This window comes from Megalopta genalis, chromosome 2, assembly GCF_051020955.1.
Source record: "Megalopta genalis isolate 19385.01 chromosome 2, iyMegGena1_principal, whole genome shotgun sequence".
Classification (NCBI taxonomy): Eukaryota; Metazoa; Arthropoda; class Insecta; order Hymenoptera; family Halictidae; genus Megalopta; species Megalopta genalis.
The window spans coordinates 9,337,389-9,362,734 of NC_135014.1; the positions used below are offsets into that span (position 1 = coordinate 9,337,389).

Below are 25,346 nucleotides of genomic sequence, written 5' to 3' on the forward strand. Positions count from 1 at the left end.
CGATGGATCAGGATAGAACGAAGCGCATCTCGTAGAAGAATCGATTCGTGCATCCCGAGGGTTGCATTCGAGAATAGGATCGGTGCAGCCGCGAATTTCGTTCCGGAGAAGTTGCGCAATTCATTAGCCGAAAGTTGGGCCGGTCGGGCAAACATTATCGGCGGAACGTGAGAATCCCGACACCGTGGAACGCACGAAAATCAAACAAGCCGACGACGACGCCGCTCGAAAGAGACACGTGTACCCGGCACGCAGAGATAATTACGTGTCAACAGAGGTACACAGAGGCGTGTTCACGGCCCTAACCCGTCTAGATTCCGACGACGCCTGCCGCGATATATTTCGACAGGCCCCGAGGAGGCGAGCTCTCTCGTATTCGAATCTCGATGGTCCGCGCGTATCAGCGCCGCGATAACGAGCAGAACCGGCGCTACGAGCGTGATTCGCTCGTTAGAGCGGCCGATGTCTTCTCAATTAGCTCTCATCGGCCCCCGGCGCTGTTCCCCCTCGCAGAAAATTGTTGGCCCTCGAGTCGAGAATCGTTCCGGACAAACCTAATCGTTTCGACCCAGCTTCGGATTGCCCCATTGTTCCAAGATGTCGGGGAAAAGCTAATGCATTGGAAAGTAGATAGAAGAGTACGACCTATTAAATCGGATCTAATAAATTCGAAATTGTCTGCATCGAGATATCGCGAGACGCGATTCTAATAATCGTGAATAATTGACGCTCGGATTGCGGACGAAAATGGACAATTTGGGAGGAGGAGATACGATTGTTCGAGCCTTGTGGCTCGTTTTTTATCCAATTTGGTGGACCAACTTTCTTAGTTTCTTCGAATCTTTTCGGGCAGATTCCGGACCATCGATTTCGTTGTTCGGCGATCGCAGGTGTTCGATTTAAAATTGCAGGATCAAGTTGTGCAGGTGTTCGAGGGTGTATATCCGACGGTCGTGGGAGCGGCGAGACGAGGCGAGGCGGGCGCGGGGCCGGCCAAGCGAAAGGGAGGAGAAGAGAGGCGAGAGAAGAGAGGAAAGACGACGGAGCATAGCGCAACACAGGCGACTATCGTGAGGTGGCCGGATCAATATTCCGTCCGGTCCATCCTCTGACCCATATCTCTCTTTCTCCCTTGCTTACCTGTGTCCCGTCTGCCCCGCCGCCGGCCTTCTTCGTTTCATTCTCCCCGGACGTTGTCGTTGTTTCTTGGTCGTTGTCTTTGACCGTTCCCGAGCGTCGTCGGATTTCATCAATTAGCTTTCCGTTCGACGCGACGACGGTCTTCCTCGTCTTCGGCGATCCTCTTCGAGCTGGTTCCACTTTGCTGGAACCTCTCCTGCCCTCGGCTTCAAATTTATTCCAATTGATAATTAGGGTCTCGGATCGCGAGGGACGTTTGCCTCCCCTTTTCCATCGAACGGTCGAATTAGGCGCCGGTATAACCCTTTTCGAGAGCTATTGGCCCGGTCCACGGACAAACGTTCTGCTCGAAGCAGTCGCCACCACCGCATAGTTCTCCGGTGTGCATTAGATCGCGCGATTATGGTCACGTGGAGGCGAACGGGACGAGCAGACGGTGCAGGGCCGTAGTTGCGAAACACTCGCAATCAATACGGTGCATTCTCTCTCCCATTCATGACTTGTGCGCGGTGTAGCACGCGGAACTCATTCACGGTGACCGAATGCTGGCCAGGGTGCTGGCCAGGGTGCTGGACGGGGGCGACACGGCCGCTACGGGCCCACCGATCACTGCTTCGGTCCGCTGTTTTCGAGAGAGCAAACGATCGCCCATCGGTTCGCCGAATTCCGTTTCGCTTGCTCAAACAGAGCACTCGAAGCGTCCAAGCGTGCCAAATCTCCGAGTCGAATGGCCAACAGTTTTTTCGCGAAAGGATGCTCGAAGCGCGTCTCGTAGAACTCGTCGGCGGTGTGCAAGCAAGCTTCCGGAAAATTACGGAACTCGGCGAGGACGTCGTCCGGCAAAGCGGCTCCTCCGCAGAACCTATCATCCGCCGCGCCGGTTAATTGCGGAATTCGGTCGGTCCGTGGAAAACGTTCGTGCAGCGCTTTGTACGGTCGTCGAAGTTGGACCGGTGCCCGTCGAAGTTCAAAGGAACGATTCGCGGGGCCGCACGGTACCGGCCAAGTCCGATCCGAGGGTTCGACGAACCGAGAGCCGCCTTATCGGCGATAAAGGTCTCCGATAATCGATCGACCCGCGGCCGGGAAGGGTTCTCGGTCACCGAGGGACTTGCCGGCGTGCCGAACCGTCGGAAACAGTTTGGAATTGTCACATAAAAAAAGAATCTGAAGATTCCTCTTAGTATAGAGAACATTTGAAAACCGTGTTATATAGCCCTTCGAGATCGATGTCAATCTTCGATCGATTGTGCATCTTGTCCCGGAGATTGCAATCTATTCGTTCGATTATGTCCGTAATAAAAGATCGAGGTGTATTATTGTTCATTTTTTCCCGATTTAAATTTTCGATGCGCGATCTAGTTCTCCGAGGGAAACTTTCCTGGTGCATTCTTCAAGCTCTTCGTTCGCAATTAATTGAAAGTCTGCGGGTTCGTGAAGAGAAAACGATGAATATTTAGAGGTTAATGGAACGCCGAAGACGCCTATCGTCCGACCGCAATAAGTCCTGGTTTTCGAGGCGAAGAAGCGCGGCGTAACCGCGGAAACAAAGGCACCCGCGACCTAAATTGATAAGCGAGGTGCCGGGAACGCTCGCCGGCGAGGAACTCTTCGCCTCTCCGCGCTCTCCGCGGACGATGCAGGCGAAACGCGCGGGAGCAGTAAACAATTGGCGAAAATAGAATAATTATTTATCCAAGGAGAACTAGGCCTCGCGGCTCGGATCCGAACGATTCTCTTTAGGACCGATTCGATTCCTCAAATCCGAGTGTCGACCGTGCCCGAAGATTTTGCGTCTCGATTCGAGGCGGATGAAAACGAAGCTTCGCGCTGTCTTCGCGAACTTTTTAACTGGAACGCTCGGACTAGGAGAACGCGCGTATGCTAACGAGCAGAAAGTTCGCTTTACGAGCGATTTAAAAAGACGCCGCGGGATCGAAGGACGGGTTTGCAGCGGTTTGCATCGTATAGGAGAGCCACGGATCTATAGGAAAGGGCAATTCGGCTAAAGAGATGATCGCGTATCCGACGTCCGATTACAATGGCAGCTCGTTAGCGTTGGTTATCTATTGGCCGAGGGCATGGCGATTAGATCACAACCGGATCGGATCGGATCGGCCCGAGTAAATCAGAAGAGTTGAAGCTAATAAATCACGAGAGGCCAGTGATTGTTGATAGAATGGAGGAAATCGGCGAGGCAGGGGGCAGGGACAACGATTATTCGCTTTGCTCGCGTAACTCGCTCGGTTCCGATTGCGTCGGCAAAATAGTGGTCGCGAACCGTAACGAATTGCAACGAATTGCAACGAATCGCAACGAATCGTGACGAATCGTAGCGAAGAACGATCGTCGTCGCGGATTAACGGGTCCGCGTTCGCTCCTTCTCGACCCGAGAGCAAGCGTCGTCGGTTGACGTCGACCGATGACACTGCAATTATCCACGCAGAATTACGTAGCCGACTGATCCCGGCTTATCTAATTACACTCGTTAGCCCGATTCACGCCACGCTCGTAAACGAGTCGGATTAATCGCGATTTTCGACGGTCGAACCTCGAAAGGTCGGTCCTCCGCTTTAGGCCTGAGCCATCGATCCTAAATGCATCGGGCCAGAAAAGATCTCTGATCGACTTTAAGGCGGGAAGTTTTAATTAGCTTGTACTTTCCTCGCTGACCGAGGCATCGGTGAATCCCGATCGCGGTCACCGATCCAATCGCGAGCGTATCACTGCCGGCAGAGCGAATATCGCTGATCAGAAATTTCGGAAGATTTCCGGACGACGAACACGGTCCGATCGAAGAGCCGATCGTCCTCGACCGATCCAGCTCCGAAAATCGCGAGCCGTAAGGTTAATGGAATTCTCCTCGGCAATCTATCGATCGGCCTTAACAGACGTTACCTCGACCGAGCAATGGTACACTCGGCGAGCGTGTGGCGTGGTATACGACAGTTCTGTTCCACCTTGGGGAAGAAAAACGAGGTCCTTGCTAACGAGGAACCTCGCCGATCTTATGATCGCGCGACCGGAAAAATGGGCAGACGCGATATATGTGTGCACGTAAGAAAAATTCGCGTAATCAAGAGGCGGCGGGTCGAGAGTGTCGTGATGCACGATCCCAATAAAACAATAACGGAGAGCCGGCCCTGCCGCGGCACTTATCGCCCCTTTCGGTCTCTCTCTTCGCCGGCAAATCGCCTTTCCACGATAAATCCATTTAGCCTCCCGTAGAACGTTCCTAGACGCGATTTTCCCACTTAAGATTCCGCGCAGCGAATTCACAGATTCAGCAAGTGCAGGTGATTCGTCGTCCGAACAACGAACCGGTTTCGCATTTTTTATTTTCAAATTGCCGAGATCAACGCTAAACCTGTTCGAGGTGATTAACGCGTCTCGCTATATCGGAATAGCGGGACTGAATCGATTTGGATCTTTCGTCATTTTTAGCACGACGTATGCTTGAATCGAGAAGTCTATTCAATCATTTTCTACGGAAGAGTCAGACATCGAAAACCTATTTTGTTCGATGAAAGTGCTCCAGTATCAATACTTTTCTAAGGAAGGTATTTTTAGCATCCTCTCTAGGAGCCAATTAAGACCCTCGGGGCACCAATGGTACAATAATTGTCACTCTTTCCGAAGACAAGATAATACACGGCTCGTCGATCGGCGATTACTCGACGGGATAGAAAAGAAGAGAAGAGAAGAGGCACGACCTCTGCATCGAAACGCATAATCCTAGAGAAAGCTACGCAGACGGTGGTTGCGTTTTATCGGCCACGAGTTCCCACCCCCAACCCCGACACAACACCGTTCCACCGGATGTACAGTGGTTGTCGGTTCGAGCTTGAAAGCTTCTAAAGTTCAGGAGTCAAAGCCGACTGCGGCGTATGGTTTCAAAGAGGTTTTCTACGCTCGGCATCGACGTCGTCGCACGCCGAGCCGCTTCGCGAAATATCGCTTCCTGCTTTTAGCGTGTTCCTCGCCGATATTCGCCTGCTCGCTCGATCACTCTGCTAGCCTTGCCTCGCCTTGCCTCGCCTTACCTCCTGATCTGTGGTTTCGAGTATAACTACCGTGCCAGTTCAGTTCAAAAACCTATCTTTCAGTTCGAAAAAGCTTCGCAAGAACGTTTTTCGAAAGCCCCTTGTTTTTTAGAGCGTCTAGAAGACGACGATCGGTGCCGGTGGTAACAATGGCGAATCGTACAATCCCAAAAGCGACGGATCGTCGCACAAAGCTGTTCGAAAAATCCATCCAACATGTCCCAGGTTCGCGTTCTATTATTTAGAATTGTATCGGGGTTTATCGCGTTCACCGCAACCGCACGCGGAAGCAGAATGCAATATCCGACCGCGATATTCGAGGCACGCTCGTGCACGCTCCACGTACCGAGTGTGTCGAATTCCAAGGGAGAAGAAACGAATAGAGAGAGAGAGAGAGAGAGAGAGAGAGAGAGAGAAGTTGCTAGGAAAGAAACGTCGACGTTCGACTTCCGTTTAGGCTAGACGTTTAGGCGAACGACGGCAGGGCCGTGAAAATATTTAGCAGCAACACGGGAAACGTTTAAGCGTCCGAGGCCCGAGATTTGTCGGATCTCGAGGGAGAGAATTCTATGGTTAGAGGATCAAAAGGGCTCCCGGCTGCCGACGCTGTTCTGAAAGCAGTCTTTCAATTCCATAGAGACGAATTCGCGGTTTAAATGTACCGTGAACGATCCAAGCATTCAGCTCTCGGTTGCGCGCCGGCTTTTTCTAATCCGTTTGAAATCATTTCTCGAGGTTAGAACGTCGAACCGGTTGCTCCTTCGTATTTTTACCGGGCTCGTTTAACGTCGCCTTGACCACCTCCTAGCTGGTATCTGGTGTCCGGTATCGCTTCGACCGCCATTTTGCCTGTTTTAATGAGTCCTTCGAAGATTAGCGGCGAACGAAACTTTCGACGCAGCCAATTTCGAAGCGTTCGGTTTCGCGTATTCGATTATGGCAACTAGCAGGACCGACGGTATCAGCTTCATCTTCGCGGATCATCAACGTCGTCGCTTCCTTAATCCCACGAATTTACCGTCGACGATGCTCGATCAGCGCCCGCAAACGAGGAATCCTCGCGTCGCGGAACGCGCTCCACAATGTTGCGTAAACTTGGCCCGGCAACAACGACGACGGCGACTCCCGAATAAATTACATACAACTTCGGCCTCGGAAACTGCCGGTAAATCACGGACCATCACGCAGCAATCGGCTACAAAATACCAGGCACGACGGCTCGTCGGATCTTTTACGTCTCGTTTCGGTCGTAATTCAAACCGACTGTCCGTTGTTGCGTTCGGACGATCGTTCCTCGGGTGAAACAATAGATTTAGCGTCTTATAAATTAACAGAAACCGACGGACGAATTTCTTCGAAAGATCTTCGCTCCCTAACCTAGATCGGCTTCTCTTTTCGTCCGTAGGAATTATTAATTACATGCTACCGTTACGAATCGGTGGAACATCCGAAGTCCGGGCTCGTCGAGTCTCCCGCGAAATATTCTGCTCCTGGAATTCCCATCGGGCCGCAGTCTTCGGATTTGGATGGGCCGAGCTGTTTAGGGCAGCATCAACAACCGTAGGTGGTAATTGTACGAGCAGGCCGGACCCGAACGCGTTTATCCGTTCGAATTTCCGCCGTTCCGGCATATAAAGCCGCGTGTGCACGGTGATCGCGTCACACGCTCAACCGATCCACGGGATATCCCATTACACGCCGATTTGGAGGCGCAAAGGGATTTTACTACTATTTGCACCCGATTATGGAGCACAAAGCCGCGAGCGGCGCGACCCGACGCGAAAATTGAAACGCGCGGCCGCCACGGGCTGCTGCTTTCCCTCGACTTTTGCGCTTCTCTGCGAAAATCGACCCTCTCTCTCTCTCTCTCCTTCTCTAAAAAGCGATCGACGGAGGAACCGATTCGTTCCTAGGGATGGTCCGAGCCAACGGTCTCGGACAGAGAAGCCGGGCAAGGCGGATCGTCGCGAGTCGCGAGTACCGGCGTGTCCCGGTCCATTCATAACCGGCCACGCTAAATTTAGAGGCCGGGAAGAGAGCTTGTTTGGGAATGTTGCTATCCCACTGCTGCGCCGCCACCTTTTTCACAGCTCCTCGAGGCGGAACCCGCGCGAAAGGGCACTGCTCCGTTGCGTGTCGATCTTGTGACGTCCACGCGGATCTATCTTTGTCGCCTCTGATGAAAGAACGAGAGGCCGAGCAACGGTCAATTGCGACTCGTAACGCCGCGAGTCACGAATCTGCGACCGCTGTATAGTGTATACAGAGTGTATACAAGTATACAGGGTGGCCGGGGAGGAACCCCTAACTCTCGAGACGAAGCAAAGCCCTAGAAACCGCCGGAAAAATGACCGCACCCTTTCGCGAAACGATAATTTAACGGACGATCGATCGTGGAATACGGTACGAGACGAAGATATTTGGAAGCTCGATCGATTCGTTGCTAGCCTAATGCCTTCGAGTATTACGTTTTCATCGAGTTGCACCGTCTTCGGTTGGATCGTTACGAAAGATTTTCTCGGCGAAGTGTCGGCGGAATGACTTTTGGTAACGAGCCAAACACACCTCGGGTTTCCGCAGCTGTGCGCTCTCCTCTTAACAGAAAATATGCATAATTCCCGCGGCTCGTTATCTACGTAATTAGAGCGGGTCTCGAGTCGGCTGTAATCAGCCTTCGGACACGTGACTACCGTCGTCGTCGTCGCCGCCGCCGCCACCTCCTCCACCTCAATGTCAACCGGTTCGCGGTTTGTTTTCCATCTGTTTCGACGCTGGAACATGATCGCGTTCGCGTACGACAGCATTTCGAAAGGTATTGCTCGACCGATTATTAGCACCGCCGATCGATTCTGACTGCCGATAATCGATTATCGAACGATTTCTTAGAGCGCCGAGATTTTCTCCCCGACAACGATAGCTCGCCTCTGATCGGATCGCGCTGTTCCGCCGTCGAAGAATCCGCTCCGCCGAGTCAACGATATCGCAACTAATCATTCTTGTCGGGCTAATTACCGCGCCATTACTCGAATATCGATAATATGGTGATTCGAGCGTCGGCCGCGATATTAATTGCACCGTTATCAGCTGAATTTTCATTATCCCGTAACGAGCGCGACGATTGCTCGTCCGCGGCCCGATCCCGGCCAGGATTTTCCGAGGCTACGTAAGTTCTAATTGCAAAACGCTCACCGATTTCCTCGCCGGGCAGACTCGGCTCCGAGGGGCTTACACTTACCTGAAACAAACGGAAAAACGATGGTTAGCGCGCGGATTCGTTGAACGAAAGACCAAGCGGAGTATCGGTGAAATTCGAGCGATTCCTTATCGTCTCGCGGGCGGACACGTCGCGTCGTTGGTTTCCGGTAGATAAGTAATGTGCCGAGCACCGATACCGATTTACCGTGTCGCTTTCGCACGAAACCGTTCTAATAAGTCGCAAAGGATTACTCGAGCAGCGTTCACGGGGTCGTTTGGAGCGACGAGGCCACGCCTACATAGGACGCTGTCCAAATAACACGAATCTTCGGAGCCAAATTGCTAAGGTAAACGGAGACTGGGATTTGCGGAGGGAAAGATTCGTTCCTGACGGTTTTCGGGCTAGACCACGCCTGCGCAGCCATTTTTACACGAATAAAGCGTTTTGAGAGCTAAACGTTCTCTCAGGTGTACGTGTTGGGCCTGAACCAGACTCGAAAGAAACTTCTTAGGTTCCGTGGAAGGCTGAGAGCATCGAAGCCACGCCTACTCGGCGAATTCTCTGCGCAGCGAGGATTCCGAATCGAACAGAATTGAATATTTGAACGAGCCGATGAGAGACCGCGCGGGACCATGGCAAGATCGATAGTCGAACGATTGATTTTTTTAGAATCGACCGGAGAAGCCCGCTTCGGAGAAAGCCGACTCGGAGTTTTCATCGCGATGCTCCGTTGGGCGGCGGGCATGCATTCCAGGAAGATCGATCGTCGGTTCGCTACGGATCCCCGGGCTGATTGCGATTGCGTGAGACGTGCAAGCAAATCAGCGTGCCGCGGCCGAACCAGCCCGCCAAAATTGCGCAATAAATTCGCGTTATAAAGCTGTTCGCGGCGAGTCCCTCTCTCTAACACACGCGCGCTCTCTCTTCGCGTTTCTGCAGCCAACAAACGATCGAACCTGCGAACTCCGAAGGACGAGATTTCGAGAGATCCAGGTGGAAAGCGCAGATCCGTGGCGGACGATGGTTGGACAAAGGCGACGGTCGCGGGTGCACGCTCGATCGTGCATGGCCGGTGCATCGGGAACAAGCGGGACGAAATAACGTGGAAAAAGGGTGGACACTCGTTGACGATCGAACCACGAAACCGACCGAGCCGGTGAAAAACGAAACTTGTTTCACGAATTAGTTGCCCGACGCTGATTTCAATCGCTCGGCAAACGTTCGAGAGACTCCAGAATTTTTAGAGATCGAAACGGGACCGACTGTCTGGCTCTGTTGGGAGCTAAGAAACCACGCCTATCGGTGCCAACGTCGCTCTCCGGTTCAAATCGTGTCGGAAGACTCTGTTCAGGCTACTCAGAGCAACAAAGCCACGCCTAGTAAGGTCTGCTTATCCACGGAGGGGCAGGGGAAGGTTCGTCAATCGTCGATATCGAGCTCACAGGATTTCGAATCTGTTTTAAGAGCAGCCCAGGATGCTGGGAGGATGCTGCGCCCGGTGCACGCCTAATCTAAGCCGTAGGATTACCGCAAGCCCTGTGGAAAGCTCGGGGAAGGCTTTTCGCAAGAATCTACGAGGAAACGGAGCGTAGCTTGGAGAAGCATTGATCGCGGCGAGCCAGTGTTCTCAAGAAATTCACGGGCATGCCTCGGATCGATCCTCGAAGTGCATCCCGGCGCGCCGCGGCGAGCGCAACGTTCTACGCGACCGGTGACCGTGTGACACGAGCTTAACGCAGGGGACGACGAAGGCTGCAAAAAGCTGAAGAAGAGAGAGAGAGAGCCAGAATGAAAGAGAAGGAGCGACGAGAGCTGGGGAACGCGACGGGCGACGGGTGATGGGAGACGCGCGACGACCGACGGGAGAGAAAGAGGAGGACGCGTGGCGGTTGAGTACGCTGGCGCGGACCTATCGATCTTCCTCCTCGCCTCGCCTCGCCTCACCTTGCCAGGCCGTGCCGCGCCGGAGGAAGACACCGTTGCGGGATGAAGAACCGCTGTATCCGCGGCTTAGTCGACCATCGTGGTCCCACCAGGACCGTATTACTAAACCGCTCTCCACTGATCTATGATGATCGAATGCCCGCAGACGATCCAGGCCCGTCGAACCAAGGCGAGGCGAGGCGCGGCGAGAGCCCTTCCAGCTTCCCCCACGAGCGGTCCAGCAATCCCGAACACCGGAAAATCGGTCGGCAGGCAGCCATGACGGCCTCTCGTTTCCCTCTTCCCAACTCCAATATCCAAACTCGCATCGAAAACGTGTTACCCTTGCTTCGTATTTCTCTCCTAGATCTCGCCGAAATTGGTCCAACTTGTTCGGAAAAGCCGCGTTCAACAGGAGTCGAACCGGCCTCGTTGAACGAACGCAACTCGTTGTCGCAGAGTTTTCAACGAGTCGGACCGCGATCGCGGATTAATCGGAACTCGGTCCCAGGGGTCCGATGATCGCGGTTCCCGGATAACAGAGACGCGACGCGACCAGATGCGCGATTAAAATCGATCAAATCGATTCGTCCCGATATCGCGAGCGTCCGAGTGGCTCTCGTGACCGGCTAAATAGGTCGAGAGCTTGGCACACGGAGTCGCGAATCGCTGTTGCCAAATTCTGCGAACACCGTTGATCCGCGCGTTATGCGCGTTCCTGCGCGTAGACCAGTTGTCTGCACACGGCTGTGGCGAGTGATCGATCGCTTTGCCACCCAGCCGATTTTTCTCGTCGACGCGCGATCGAGATGCTAGGGTCCGCGATCCGTTGGACATTTCTCGCGAGCGTCGAGTTCGAAATCGTCGACCTTCGGAAAAGGGTTACCGTGGAGGCTCGTTCGAGGACTAGGGGAACGGGGGAACCAGGCCAAATTGTTTCGAACTGCATATTTTTCGGCGCGTTTCCGCAGCCAGCTCGCCAGATATAATTCTTTCAAGTTGCAAACTATGCAGTCGGTCGTCCAAGTTTCCGTTCGGCCTCCTCCGACCCGCTAAAACTTCCCAGAGAAGCGTCGTGAAAATTGAATCGACATCCCTCCACGGTCGCGACGACTTCCGTCTCGTCGTTTCCGTCGTTTCCCCGTGTCCAGCCGAATTAATGCCGCGGAAGACAAGATTCCCCGGCGCGGCGTCTCGAAGTCCTGGCGACGCCGACGCTCGGCCTTCCCGGGCTTCCGATAGGCGATTTCCGCCTCTCGCTATTTCCTTCCCCTTACCATCGACTCCCAACCCCTTCGGTTTGTTCTGCACCCTCCAGATGGAATTCGGGAACCGTTTCCTAACGAGACGTCGTCATCGCCGTGACGAAACGAGCCGCGACTCGTGTGCAACACGTGTTACACTGTGTCGTGTCGTGTCTCGTCGCGTCGTCTGGCATATCGCGTAACGCGGCTGATTTCGCAACGGACTCTGCAAATCGCTCGGGCGAGACGGTCTCCCGATTTTGCGCGCATTCCGCGATTGTGACGCGGTTTCGAGCTGCGAATCGATCGGTGCGTACTCGTCCCAGAACTCGAACCATCGTTCGAACCTACAGATGTCTACGGAAATGCGACAGAAACGTCCAACATCGTTTTCCAATACGAAACTTCGTTTCTTAACTGGCCGTACTTTAACGAGTTTGACTGCTGATCGAGATTTCCAGTACCTAATGTCCTGTTGCGATCCGATCAATATTATTACGTTCTTTTAAGTCGGAATCAAATTCTGTTCTCTCGTAAATGTAAATTTTCTTTTTTCGAAGATATTCTTCCGAGAAATCGTGAACGTTCTAATTATCGTAACTACGAAGATCGTGGCAAGACGAGGGGTTAATTAATCCTACAATCCAAGTTGATTAATCCAATCGAGTAAACCGAACTTTGTTAGAACGCGCAAAGTGTTATAAAATTAACTGCTGATTCTGTCTTTCCTATATTTCTGTTGCGAAATAAATTGCTCCGATTTTATTCTGGACAAGAAAAATAAATTCCTCGCTTTCGCTTCGGTTTTTCACCCGCAATCGTCTCCGTCGCGATTCCAGCAGGAATACCGAGACGCCGAAGCGACAAGCGATTTGCGACAGAGAAGTCGATGCTTCCGCCGCGAGAAAGTTGAAAGTCGAAATTTATTCGGCGAGCAAATTGTGGAACAATAGCCGGATAATTGGGGGACGATTGTCCGAGATAATTCGCGGATAATCATTATTATTATGCGTCGAGCGGCGTCGCTGTCTGCCCGGTTCGTTCCCGTCGATTCGCGATTGTTCGCTAAAGCGGGGCGCGCACGAAATCCGCCCGGTTTTCGCCTCGCCTCGTGTCGCCCCGGATCCGGGTCGAGGTAATTGGATCCGGCGAGGCTTGGATTTTCATTAATGCTCGCACCCTCGTGATCCTTCATTAATTCCTAAGTAGTATTTCGGTCGGTGTAGTTGGATAGTAATTAACGCGAGTTCTTCGTTATCTTTCACGCGAATCGAGCCACGCTGCTCGGATCAAGCACCCGCCGCGCCGAGCCGCATCGCTTCGCTTCGAGTTCCTCCGGAATCGAGTTCGACGCCACCAGGGATCGATAGAACGTCCCTTCTTTGCTCCAAAAATCGACGAGCAATCGCGCGATAACGCGATTAATCTCCAACGAAGAGATTAAAAACTATCGGCGAATAAATCAAATCCTCGAGAGCCGCGAGAGTTTCAATCGTTTCGACCAGTCTCTATAATTTGGGCAGACTAGAAAATTCAAAAGCGACCGATCCGTCGGCGTTAAAATGAAACGAGAGAGTCCTCGTGGGAGCTTCGAAGGATCGGAGGATCGAAGATCCAGGAAACGATCGAGCCAGGGTCCTGGAGAGGGTATCTCCCGGCTAAAACACCCTCGAGAGCCTCTCCGACTCCTCTACGATCGCCTAGAAGCTATTTTTCTTCCTTCCGGCCCGGGTCTTTGCATCTCGGTTAGGTGTCACTGCCCCCGCGACGCCGACGACCCTCTTCAGCCCCGGTCGGACACCCACGCAACGCCCGTCGTCTGCGAAGCTTTCCGTCGACCGGAACGGTCCCTGAAATTGCTGGGACATCGAGCCACTAGTTATGCTCGTGGTCGAACCCGAGGACCGCCGAACCTGGCTCGAACAACATTTTCGCCCTGCGATTTCGTCCAACAAACGCTATCGCTGCATCGGTGTAGTATCGCTTAGGCGATTCTTTTTCAAATTCTTCAAAATAAGAATATTGTGCATTCGTTTCGCGAAGTTCGAATTAATTTCAATTTTTCTATCTCGATTAAAAGTATCAATCAGTTGCAATAGAACCTCGATTATACGAGTCTCCGATGTCAGAGCTCGCTGATTCACAAGCAATTACTATAAAAACCAGTGGGGATCCCATCTAGCACTGTACCCGAATAGTCGTTCAATTATCCCATCTATCAATTAATTCGTAATTACTATGCACCGGAACTTCCTCGATGAACGAAAGATAACCGAGGTTCTACCTGCAGGAAAGCTTCCTTCGACGACGGCGATGTGGACGGCGCAGCTTGCACCGCGAGTCTCGTGGTTCGTCTTGTTTGTAATCGATCGTTCGCGTGAAACCGAATTAGGCTAGGCGAGAAGAGGACCGGCAGGGTAGATTATTAGCTCTTCTTATCTGTATCTCTCTGTTTCGTTTATCACAGGGCCGGGCGCTCGGGAGAAATTCGAGCGGAACAGGCTGGCGGACGCCATAAATTTTTCATTCGATCCGCCGGAAGGGCCGAGGCGCCGCAAGAAGATTCGTCGCGATGATAACGAGCCACCGCCGCGCCACGAGATCGATAAAGATGGCGATGACGACGATAATAACAGAGCAGCCGATGCTCGACGCGCGTCGCAGCTCCTCGGTTCGTCGATGGCAGCTGGAAGGTCCAGAGGATCGCGGCAAATCTATCGAAAGATCAAGCTTCGTCGATCTCTTCACAGGAAAATCGAATTCTCCGATCCGAACTTAATTACGAGTCTCCTTTTATTCGCAAGCGAAGAAATGAAAGAGAAAATTCGATGAAATCGTTAAGGAAGAAATACGCTTCTATCCGACTCCTGTTTCTTGCGAAATAGAGCACGAAGGACCGACGTGAGTTCTTCGTTAAGAAGAATCGATCCTATAGAAGAGGCTTTCAGAATTTACGCGGGTTTCGAAGCATTGAGCATCGCCGACGAAAATGATTGGAGGCAACGAAAGCGGCGATCGAAACAATAATTTTCTGACGGCGGAGAAAGTGGAAGCTGACGAAGAAGGTGCGAACCGTGACGAAGTCGAGAGAATCGAGGAACCGGTTGGCCGAGCGGTCCTCGAGCGGACAGAGGGCTTTAAATGTCGAAGAGAGGGTCGAGCAAGCGTAAGAACCGTCTTTAAGACCCCGGGGGAGGCTCCGGGATGGATCTCTTTCTACCCCTGGTCTTTTACAAGCCCGGCGTAAATACAGGTTGACCGCGGCTAAGGGTCTAGGGGATGGTGGGTGAGGTGATAGTGGCGTCACCGGCGTCACCACCCCGGCGTCGGCGTCGGCGTCGGCGTCGGCGTCGGCGTCGGCGGCGAGGCTTGAAAGAAAATACGCCGGACAGGACGGTGTGTTATGAATAAGGTATTCTATGCGTTACTACGGGGTTGGCCGTGTGTATTGATCTGGCCACAGTGCCCCGCCTCTCTCACTCTCTCTCTCTCTCTCTCTCTCTCTCTCTCTCTCTCTCTCTCTCTCTCTCTCTCTCTCAGTTTGTCTCTCCTCTCCCGGCAACGTCCACTCTTCTCTTCCCCTTTGTTCGCCGCGTGAACGCGGCTGATCCGACGCGAGCGACGGCTCGACTTGTCCTCATCCTCGAGGACCCGGGGAGAGAAATGGTCCTTCGGAAGAGGGAGAAAAAGAGAGAAAGGGAGTGGAAGGGACACGCGCCGCTGAACCCCGCGGACGATCGTTCACCTGTTGATGCGTGAGAGCGTGAGCACGAAGGGCCGCTGTCCTGCCGCGACCTCCGATCCTCCGATCCTTTTTTCCTTCGACGCTGAGCCTACCGAGTGTTAGCCACTGGCCTCAAAAAACTCGCCCCAAAGTAATTCGCCCCATAATGTATTCGAGCATTTCTTACGAGTCAGTCTCCAAAGTTTGTCGAATTGTAAAGTAAGAAAAGCCGCGGTCGAACGATCGGTTTGAATTCCATTAATAGCTCGAATACATTGAACATCGTCCGACAGCGTTTTGTAAAATTTATTCCATGCATTTGCAGTTTTGTATTTCATTTCCTTTTTGCATTCGTTCGTGACACGTTGAATTTGGAACAGGTGTATCGAACGCAATAGCGCGCGAACCAGCGACTTTGAGACGCGTCGCAAAAAATTGCCACAATGCAACGTTGAATAACGATATCTTTTAGCGAATGCAAGAAATTCGCAGAAAACGCGGCAGCAGTTTTTGCGCGTTGAGCCGTTCCAGCTGTTCGCTAAACGCATCGATAAACATTCGTGGAAACTGCGACGACACACGGCCGATTGTACGCTCTCCTGTCTCAAGATAATATTCCGTTCGATTGTTTTGGTTAGTCGGCCCGTTAATTGGCGGTTGCCAGCCGATTTGTTTGCATTGTAATTACCGGGGTACGTGCGCGTACAATGCGGCTGCTGAAACTCGACGATAATGTTGCCGTTGTCGCGAAATGCAAATAGCCGCCGTGGGAGAGAGCGCACGTGATTATGCAACCGACTGCATAAGAAAGAATCCGAACGACTCGGTTTCGATGCGCGCGGTTCTCTTTCCTCGAAGGAAACACCGACCGACCTCGAGAACTCCGAGCAGCGAAAAAACTTTTTACGAGAACGATAATCTCGTTTTTGCTGGACCGATCTCGAAATCCGTAAATCGTAAACGCGAGCGAAGCCATAAATTGTTTAATCGGCGGCGCGAAGTTCGACGGGCTGCGCGCGTTAGGCGCAAAGATCGTTTCAAAGTTTAGGGTAGCACGCTGTTGGACAACGGCGAAGAGAGCTTGGTCATCGATATTTACCATTGTTAATGACGTCCGGCTGCCTTTGTGGCAGCTCGCGCATAATTTACGATAAAAAGCCGACGATGTTGACTCGAGTCGTGTCGTGGAAGCCTACGGACGCGCATGCCCGGTTTTCTCGATGACTTTCCTCGAACCACGGGTTTCAGCAATTTCATGGCACCGTTTCGAACCACCGAATCCGCTTGTACGATATGAATTGAAAAGAACCGGTCGCTTTATCGAGTTTACGAGACCTTGGATTCCATGGTACGGCGAATAAACGCGGCGGAACTATAAAAATCCCTTTTGTTTGATATCGGACCGGTTGCGTGGAGTTTACGGGGGCCGCCGCGAATACAAATTGCCCGGCTCTCGACGCACAAGACTAGCCGTGGCCCGTTAACCCATTAAAACCGAGAGAGGTCCGGCCCGAAACCGGAGCAATCGAACAACTCCACCCTTTTACGCGAAATTTCGTCCTCACGACTGCCCTCCCGCCGCATCGATCCTCGCGCGAGTGCCTCGACAAACCTCGAACGAACCGCCGGGATCGATCGAGAACGAGAACCACTGCTAACTCGATTTTACGCTCCGTTTTAACGACCTCCTCTTCGCCGACCGCGACTGTTAATTTTTCTCGTAATTTTTGCGCTTGGCCTCGCCGATCTCCGATCGATGGAAATTATCGATCGAAGCTCCGGACAAAAGTCAGTGAAATCGACGTCGGGAGAACTCGAGGATTCGCGCACGCACGGTCGATTCGCAAAAGATCCGGAATATCTCGAAAGTCGGTAATAAAAAGAAGAGCTACGATAAGAGACTCGGCTTGGAAACTTGCTGCGGGCAAAGAGAGAAAGGACTGCGAGAAATTCGATGAAATTAATACGGGAAGTACTCGAGGGTATACATAGATAGATAGAATATCTGGTCCGACGAAGATCGCGGCACTGGTTAAGCGAAACGATCGCTCCCCGAAGCAGAGATTAAATTCGAGAAAGTGGAGGGCGGCTCGCTCGGTGTTCGATCAGATACGTTCCGTGGGGTTCGAAAAGCGGGCCACGTAATGAATTCGTGCGCCCTTCGTCGATGACCTGGTTCCGTTGCGAGCGTCGCTATGCTAAATGAAGGTATGACCTTACAGCACTAGGGTCGCGCGAGGTCGTCGCGGCGCACCCCCGCCGAACAAGAAAAATCGGCTCGTGCTCGCGAAATCGCGTTGAAACGCGTCCATCGGATTCCAAACCTTCTTCCGACCCTTGGAACGCAGCTTCCACGTCCCGTGGAAACCGGAAAATCGGCTATTGTCCGCGGAAAACGATCGAGTCGGCCAGAATTAACGGAGGGGAACGCGGACAACGTTTCTCCATTCGAAAACTTTTATTATCGGCATCACGATTGCCTCCATTGTGTCACGCATTGTCCGCGAAGGGCCATTGTCGAATGCCGTGCGCAATTTAACCCATTAACACCTTTGCGACGCGACCGAACTCTTAATTCCCTGCCTGCGATTTCGCGAAACGATTCGAACGTCTTGATTGCTTCTGCATTCGGTTATCGCAATTAGCTACGGCATCTTTAAATAGAACCGTGTGTCCTTAAGACACGTTTATAATTCTAGTTATCAATTCTTTTCAGATATATTTTTTAACGTACTCCCTAGTAAAACTGTCTAAATAAGTTGTCCGTTTGCGATAAAGATTTCGAGCGCGTGGGTGCAAGGCTCGGCATTCTCAGTGACCTGGGTACGTAGAAACTGGATCGGAAGGGTTCCCGGGAATTTCGCAGTTCGTTCCGAAAACCGGGAATCTCTCGGGCCGACGCTGCGCGATCGGAGGACGGGTCAGGGGATGGGATATCGAGAAATAATTGTCCCGGCGAAATGGAAGATACCGACGCAACGCGATTAAATCGGAAAGTCGATTCTCCGGCGCGGCTAACGAGATCTGGCAAGGCTCGACTCGGCTGGGCTCTGCGAGTCGAGTCGAGTCGATTCGAGTCTCGAGTCTGCACGGCTCGTATCGATTCTCAAGGGAGGGGGAACCCGCTGACAAGGTTACAAGGTTGCGCTAATCGAGGCTTTTAATTTCCTGTTCGATCTGGTCGCGCGCGCGTCGCCATCGAAACCTTTTGTCTGCTCAACACCTGCGATCTACGACCCGATGCATCTACTACGAGTTCGCACCGTTTTTTTTGCTGACCGACGTCTATTAATTCCGAGGTACGCAATCTTACGATATTTATTATATCAGAGCAAAAATTCGTGCCTAATTTAAATAACGCTTAGTTGTTAATCTACTAGCGATATTTGTTGTTTGCGCATAAAATATTAACACGTTCTCAGGATTTTTAGAATACGAAAGAGTTAAATCGTCATTCGGCACTTAATGTATTAATTTGCAAAATCGGCCACGAACTTTTACTCGATACTTGCAAGAAGCTACAAGGTTTTTTGGACGCGCAGAAATACTAAAGTTCACGAAATGTCCTAAGTCGCACGAGTATAGTATCATGGAACCGACAATGCAGGTTCAATTGCAGCGAATCGACGCTATTTTTATTCGACATTATGGATCGCGCGATGAAAGTCTCTCCCCATCTCGAGCGACACGGCCGCGACGCGTCGAGGCGTCCCTCGGCTTCGTCAACGACACCGTCGCGGCGTCGGGCCGGGCCGGGCTTCTATTTTCGTGGACAAACGATCCGTCGACGGTGGCCTCTCAAGGGCCATCTCGTGGCACAAAGGAGTCGGACGGTTCAAGAGATTCCGCGGGTGCGACCCCTCGGAACAACCGGCCGCAAGATTCTATCGAAAGACGATCGAACCTTTCATTAGCGGGGATCCGATCCGTCTCTAATTTCCCAGCAGCCAATTTTCATTATAATAATCTACGCGTCGGGCAATTCGACTAAATTTCGCGATTCAATTTGAAAGCGTAAGACCGGCGAAACTGGAAGATAACCGAGGAACACTGGATGCGGTCGGTGCGAAAAACGTTGAAGGGGGTGGTCCGAGCACAATGGCGGTACGGTGGCTAATATAGCGAGCATAGACAGCATGACCGGGCCCCGTGGCTCATGGCTCACGGCTCACGGCTGGGTGGAGTGTAATAATAGATGCAAACTCATTTGGCCGGTCGGCCAACTACATTTGGCTCGACCGTCGTCCACTGTTCGTTCTCGCTCGCTGCGAGTGCCGGACCGGCAAAGTTTTTCTTCGCATCGACTTCGACCGGTATCGAATAAACACCGCGACACACCCCTTCTCTTCGTCACCCCTTTTGCAAACTTCCCCCTTCCCTCCAATCATAAACACCTCGACTGCCACGTGGATCATGTATTAGCAACGCAATTTCTTCACCGTTGCAACTCGGTGTTTATATTGGTCTTATTAGCGCGACGATTTCTGCAAGAAATATTGTTCTTATTATTTCTACGTTGCTACTATATACCGCAACTTTGTCACAACGAAATTTTAACGGCGAGAAAACTGCACCACTTTAAAGCTCGAAGCTTCTATCGTCGCATCGTTTTTCAAAGAGGAAACTAAAGACATCGAGCTATTGTAAATTGGAAGAGGAAATATGTATGTACATACTGCGGTTTTTCAGAAGATGCTGACAGACCGGGAGGATAAAGCGCACGGCGCTCCGTCGAATGTTAATTAGACCGGGCCGCGTGTTTACCATTGGCGCACACGCAGCCACCCGCACACGCGTGGGTGCGCGAGCGGTCCGATAAGATCAGATAGCGCGGAGGGAAACAGCGGATCGTCGATAATAATATCCGAACGCGTTCTCCGGCATCTGTGACCCAATTCCATCCGAATAAATGCCGCGACTACCCACTTTGTTTTTCTAGCCGGCGTCCTCCATTAACGCGGCATCGGTTCACGCCGGTGAAGTGAACTTGAACGGGACGCACGGCCACGTGCTCGAAAACCTTCCCCACCGTGAATACTAATCGCGATAACGATGCACCCTTCCCTGCGACCCGAATTCCGCCGTTCGATCGCTTCCGACGACACGTTCGGACCGGCTGAAACGACAAACAGCGCCGATACCTCGATGGAAATACAATCTCCTTGAACTCGCGTCAAAGCTGCAAACACGAACAGTTTTGTCCTAGCAGCCGTGCACGGATCACGGAATCATCGCGCTCGCATTTTACAAAATCGCCTATCGATTCCTATTATGGAATTTGCATCAAAATCGGTGCAGCGAGTAACAAGCCCAGAGATTTCCCTCCTGGTAATTGGTCGATCGAGCCGAACAAATGTCCAAGATACACGGATCGTTCGTCGAGTCGACGGGAACGGTATCGAAGTCGGGTCGAGTAGATTCTCGAGGAGGCGGTCTCGGGTAACGAGTAACGAGAGACAGAGATCAGAATCCTCCACGTGTCACGGGATCGCGGATTATTCAGGTTCGCCGCGTGGACGTCGGGAAGAGCGATCGGCGAGTCGCTCGAGCAACTCGAGCAACCGAAATAGCCTCGGAAGCCAGGCATTATGAAGCTATGAAAATATTTATAGACCCCGCCACCGTTTGGCAAATAATGACACGCACACAGAGAGCGAGAGGAGATAGAGAGAGAGAGAGAGAGAGAGAGAGAGAGACGCGTGTAATACACAGGAAGATGGAGGGACGGTAGCATAGTTCTCGGGCCGGTTTAATAAATAACGAGACTGCAATATGTCGTCGAAGGACGCGAATCCGTAATTAATGGGACGCGGCAGGAACAATTAGCCATGTGGCCCGTATAATTTCGATGACCGGTCACTGGATGCCCAACAGTGACCAGCTTAACTCGGTAAAAGGTTTGTACGACGATTAGAATTTCAACAAGTTTAACATCGTTCACGGTGAGGGTGGATGGACGCTTGCTTAAAAGGTACTACAGTAATGTCCCCCTAATTGATGTTGAGATTGTGCACAAAAATGGACAATTTGGGAAGAGGAGCCTTGCGAATTCGAGCCTTGGAGCTCGCTTTTATAATCGTTGAAAATCGGTAACTATAAAAACGAGTCGCGAGGGTCATTAGATAGACATTACTGTACTACGCATCGTAGCACGCTTCTCCGATATTTCACGCGATCCCTCGTGCGCCCTTGCTGCACCTTTTCTCGCGCATCGCGCATTCCGCACCGTTCCCCTCTTTTAATCGCGGGATTAGGGACGCGAGGATCGATTGATCACTTTTTCCCAGCGATCAGAATGTCCGAATCGCTCCGAGGACAGCCCGTAACAGAGGCTGCGTTTTCTTGGCCTACTACCCTCCGTGACCCACTGCCCCACAGCTGCCACCCCATCGCGACGGGACGGTACGCGCGACACCCGACACAGCGAATCATCCGACATTCGTGCGAGTATTTTTCCAGCAAACAGTGGAATCGTCGGTAAACCGTAACACGAAGGAAGGAAACCGTGCGATCGTGGGATCGCCGCGGCAAATTCCCTGAGAAAAATCAGCTGGCTCCACCGACGACCTCGGCTAGGGTTCCGTCGCGGTCGAAAGGGAAAGGATCGGTCTGAAGTTTTACTGACCTAACCCAGATATCCAGCCAACAAAGTGGAGCGCGCACAATGTCGATCTCTGGCCAACTCGCGTCGCGACCGAGGGAAATCGGCAGATTTTCACGATTCCGTTCCTTGTAGTTCGTTCTCCGTTTTTCGTGGACGCGTTTCAACGTGAACGCGCGGTTTAATACGCTTTATGCATAGCTTTAGCGCGACTTCTCGCGATGTTTCTCCTAAAAAAAATGCTACAGAAATGATAATAAATGGACGCCCAGTTTCTCGCGGAAAGAACTCCAACGATCTTTCTAGTTGCTCGTGAACTCGGAGTAGCTTGTGAACACGGTTCGCCGATAGATCGAGCAGGAATTCGACGAGGTCGGATCGATGAGGTTTCGTCTGCATAATTCGCGAGGCAACTATAAGCTGTTGAAGCGGCGCGGCTCGGTGCGGCGCGACGCGCGAACCAAACGATTATCTCGCGCTGCAATCGCGTGCTCTCGTAACGTCATTAGCGAAAGCCTCGGCACACTGTAAGCTCTTTGATTTCATTACAAACTGTTGGATACGCTCGCGACCGTTCGAAAACGGACCGGCACACAATGCGCCCGCCGAGGCACAGACTCCGATACTTGGAAGGCTCGAACAGCGACGGTCCTGTTAAAATGAAATACAATTAAGAGAGCGCGCGGACCCTCGCGATCTCTCAATCTCTCGATCCTCGACTCGCGTCGGACGATACCGCTTCTTTCTCCAGCGGATAAAAATAGGGATTACGGTCGCTCGATTCTCCTTGGGTCCTGTTACCACCCTCTTTGGTGTAGTCGAAATATATTTTTCCGTTAAAGGGAGAAGAAGAAAGCCGCGATCGATCTTTCGACGTCCAAAAAGTGTGGAACCCCTGAGTAAGATGTTATCAAAGCCCCTTCGATCGCATTCTCAAGGCAACCAGTTCAACGATTACAAATTTCAGTGTATTTCGCGAGCGTCGAAAACCAGGTTCTAGAAGACAATATCCGTAGTTAGCGAAGTAATTCAGACAGCGGACAATTATCGGGAGATTTGCGGGCCGCGCGTGGAAGAGCGGAGCGGAGAGCCGGCCCGCGCGGATCGGCTCGCGCATAAATTTCTTCGGCCGCGGCCGCGACCGCCGCGGAAACATCAGCTGGGACATCGTTGTTAGCCGACCGGAGACGCAATTAGACTGGAAAAATATTAGCTCAGTAACGCGAGCCGGTGTAACGCGATGCCTTTTAAATTCGGTAATTGTCCGCGCGCGGGGAGAAAGTGGTTAATTGATGCGCGCGTCGTCATCTTTGAAAATAGCCGTTCTATCGCGACGACGCTCGCGCGTGCGATTCTTCGGATCATAATTTATCCTCTGCTGCGCGTTTTGTCGATTTGCTCCTTCGTTTGGAAGTTGGATGGAATTCTTGAGAAGTGGGGATCTAAAAGGGGTACGTAGGAAAGTTAGAACGTTCGCGTATTCCGTGAAAATTCAAAAGAAAATCCTTGCTGCCTCTAGCGAGCACGCAAAGGGGCCCGAGCAGGCGTGTTTTAGAGCGGACCTCCGAGGTTCTGCACGGCCCAGTCGCTGTTTAGCCTAAGAATCGAGAACGGTAACATTGAACTAGAAAAATAAGCGCATCAATTGCCAAAATAGGATCCTAGAAGAGGCAATCCGCCTTCCAAGATTACCGCGAGGCCAAAACGCAGCGTCGAAGCTCCAATTTGGAGCGGGCGAAGAGGAGACCGACGACGTAGCTTGTTCGTTAGAGGCCGCGAAACGGATGAGAACAACGAGGATCGCGATCCCGACGACAGATAAACGCGAAAAATCGTGAATCGCCGAGCACGGCTTTGGACATACTCCAAATTACGATATTCCTGTCACGACAATGAGTTATATTCGGCGATAGTTCGCGGCCGCACGCGTGTCGCCGCGGCGCAGCCTATTTTTATTTCACTTTCGCCTGTGACTCGCGTTGCAGGTTTGTCGTATACGAAACATCGCCGACAGTTGTACGCTCGTGCGGTTGCACAACGCGTTGTCACGAGTCACGATCGAGTGCGGAAACGGTAACGCGAGCCGTAGTTCGGGGACACCCGGTGTATCGACTGACGCTGCCGTATGATTTATTAACAGCTGCGCGTGCGTTAACGAAGAAATTCTTTGGCGAAAGGAAACCGAACTTTGCGCCACGATGATAAGGAGAAATTTCGGCTTTTAAGTATTCAACACCGGCGCGACGCGGCGCGTCAGCCTGTTTCGTTTCGAGACGTTACGCGCGTTGTCCCCGTTTTATTATTCAACGGGTACGCGGTATTTATTCGACGCCTCGGAACATCTGCGACCGACTCGGGACGTTTCATCGAGGACCCTGGGACACTGCGGAGCGATAAGGGGAATCGATTTTCCCAAGTTTCGATAACGGCGAACCCCTTTAAATCTCGGCTAGCTCCGGGAGGGCGCGGAGGCGAGGGCGACGGTGAGGGCGAGGGCGACAGCTAGGGAACCGTGGAGGGGAAGAAAAACACGCGGAGGGCGCCACGCAATAAGGGTCGACGACCCCGAGTGCCTGCCACCTGTACGGTCCTGACCGAGCCAGTTCCCCTTTTCGGCTCCGATGTGGGTCACCACCACTCAGCACGCCTCCTCGGCTAAAAAGGGAATGTGCGCTCTCGCGATATGGAAATCGAACTACACCCGGGGGCCATTGTGCGCGCGGCACGTGCACGCGTCCGCGGAGAACGAACGCCACCGGGACCTACGAGACACCCATTGTGCCGAGGGATCATCGTTCAACGTCCGTTCCGAAGACCGTCGTTTTCCTTCGAGCACGCCTAACAGCGGAGGCAACTAGTTTCGGAGCCACCTGTGCGCTAGGGTCAACGACTGGAAACCCCGCCAATGGTAAAAACGGAACTCCGAAACTGCTGAATATCAAGTTCACCCGGTATGTGGGTCACCGCGATAGGCTTCGTTAGCGGGCGGCATAGGCGAGATTCGATTTTGCTGTTTCTGGCCACATTCCTTGCGTGTCCCTGTATGCGGGAGACCCGATTGGTCGCGCACATACGCCGACGTGGACAAAAATTCACGGTTCCATCGATCCTGATCGAAAGGGTAAACAAGTTCTACCGAATAACTGAAATACGAGCCTCTGATACCGATTCTGAAAGAGGTGCGTCTACGCGGGTGACAGCGCAGGGTCCCGAGCAGAAACAGTGGCCCCTAAAAAGTATATTAACGAACGACGAAGCCATTTTACGAAATTCGAACGGTTTAAATTTCGAAAATTCGGACATTTCGAACAGGGAGAACCAACGTATTTACATTAGGCACGCATTAGCGTACGTGGGTGCGCGCAAGGCCGGTCAGCTGTTCGAACGACGTCCTCCAGACGCGAAATCCTCGAGCGCAGCGTACCGCGTCCTCGAGACGATTCCGTTCCTCGACCTCGTGGAAACGGGGCTAACC

The 25,346-nt window shown here is 52.3% G+C and overlaps 1 protein-coding gene across 1 annotated transcript in view; it reads right to left on the bottom strand.

Moving 5' to 3' along the window:
* Window positions 1–25,346, bottom strand: part of LOC117226584 (protein phosphatase 3 catalytic subunit alpha) — a 102,533-nt gene that overhangs the window by 74,835 nt on the left and 2,352 nt on the right. The gene's annotated exons all lie outside the window — the stretch shown is intronic.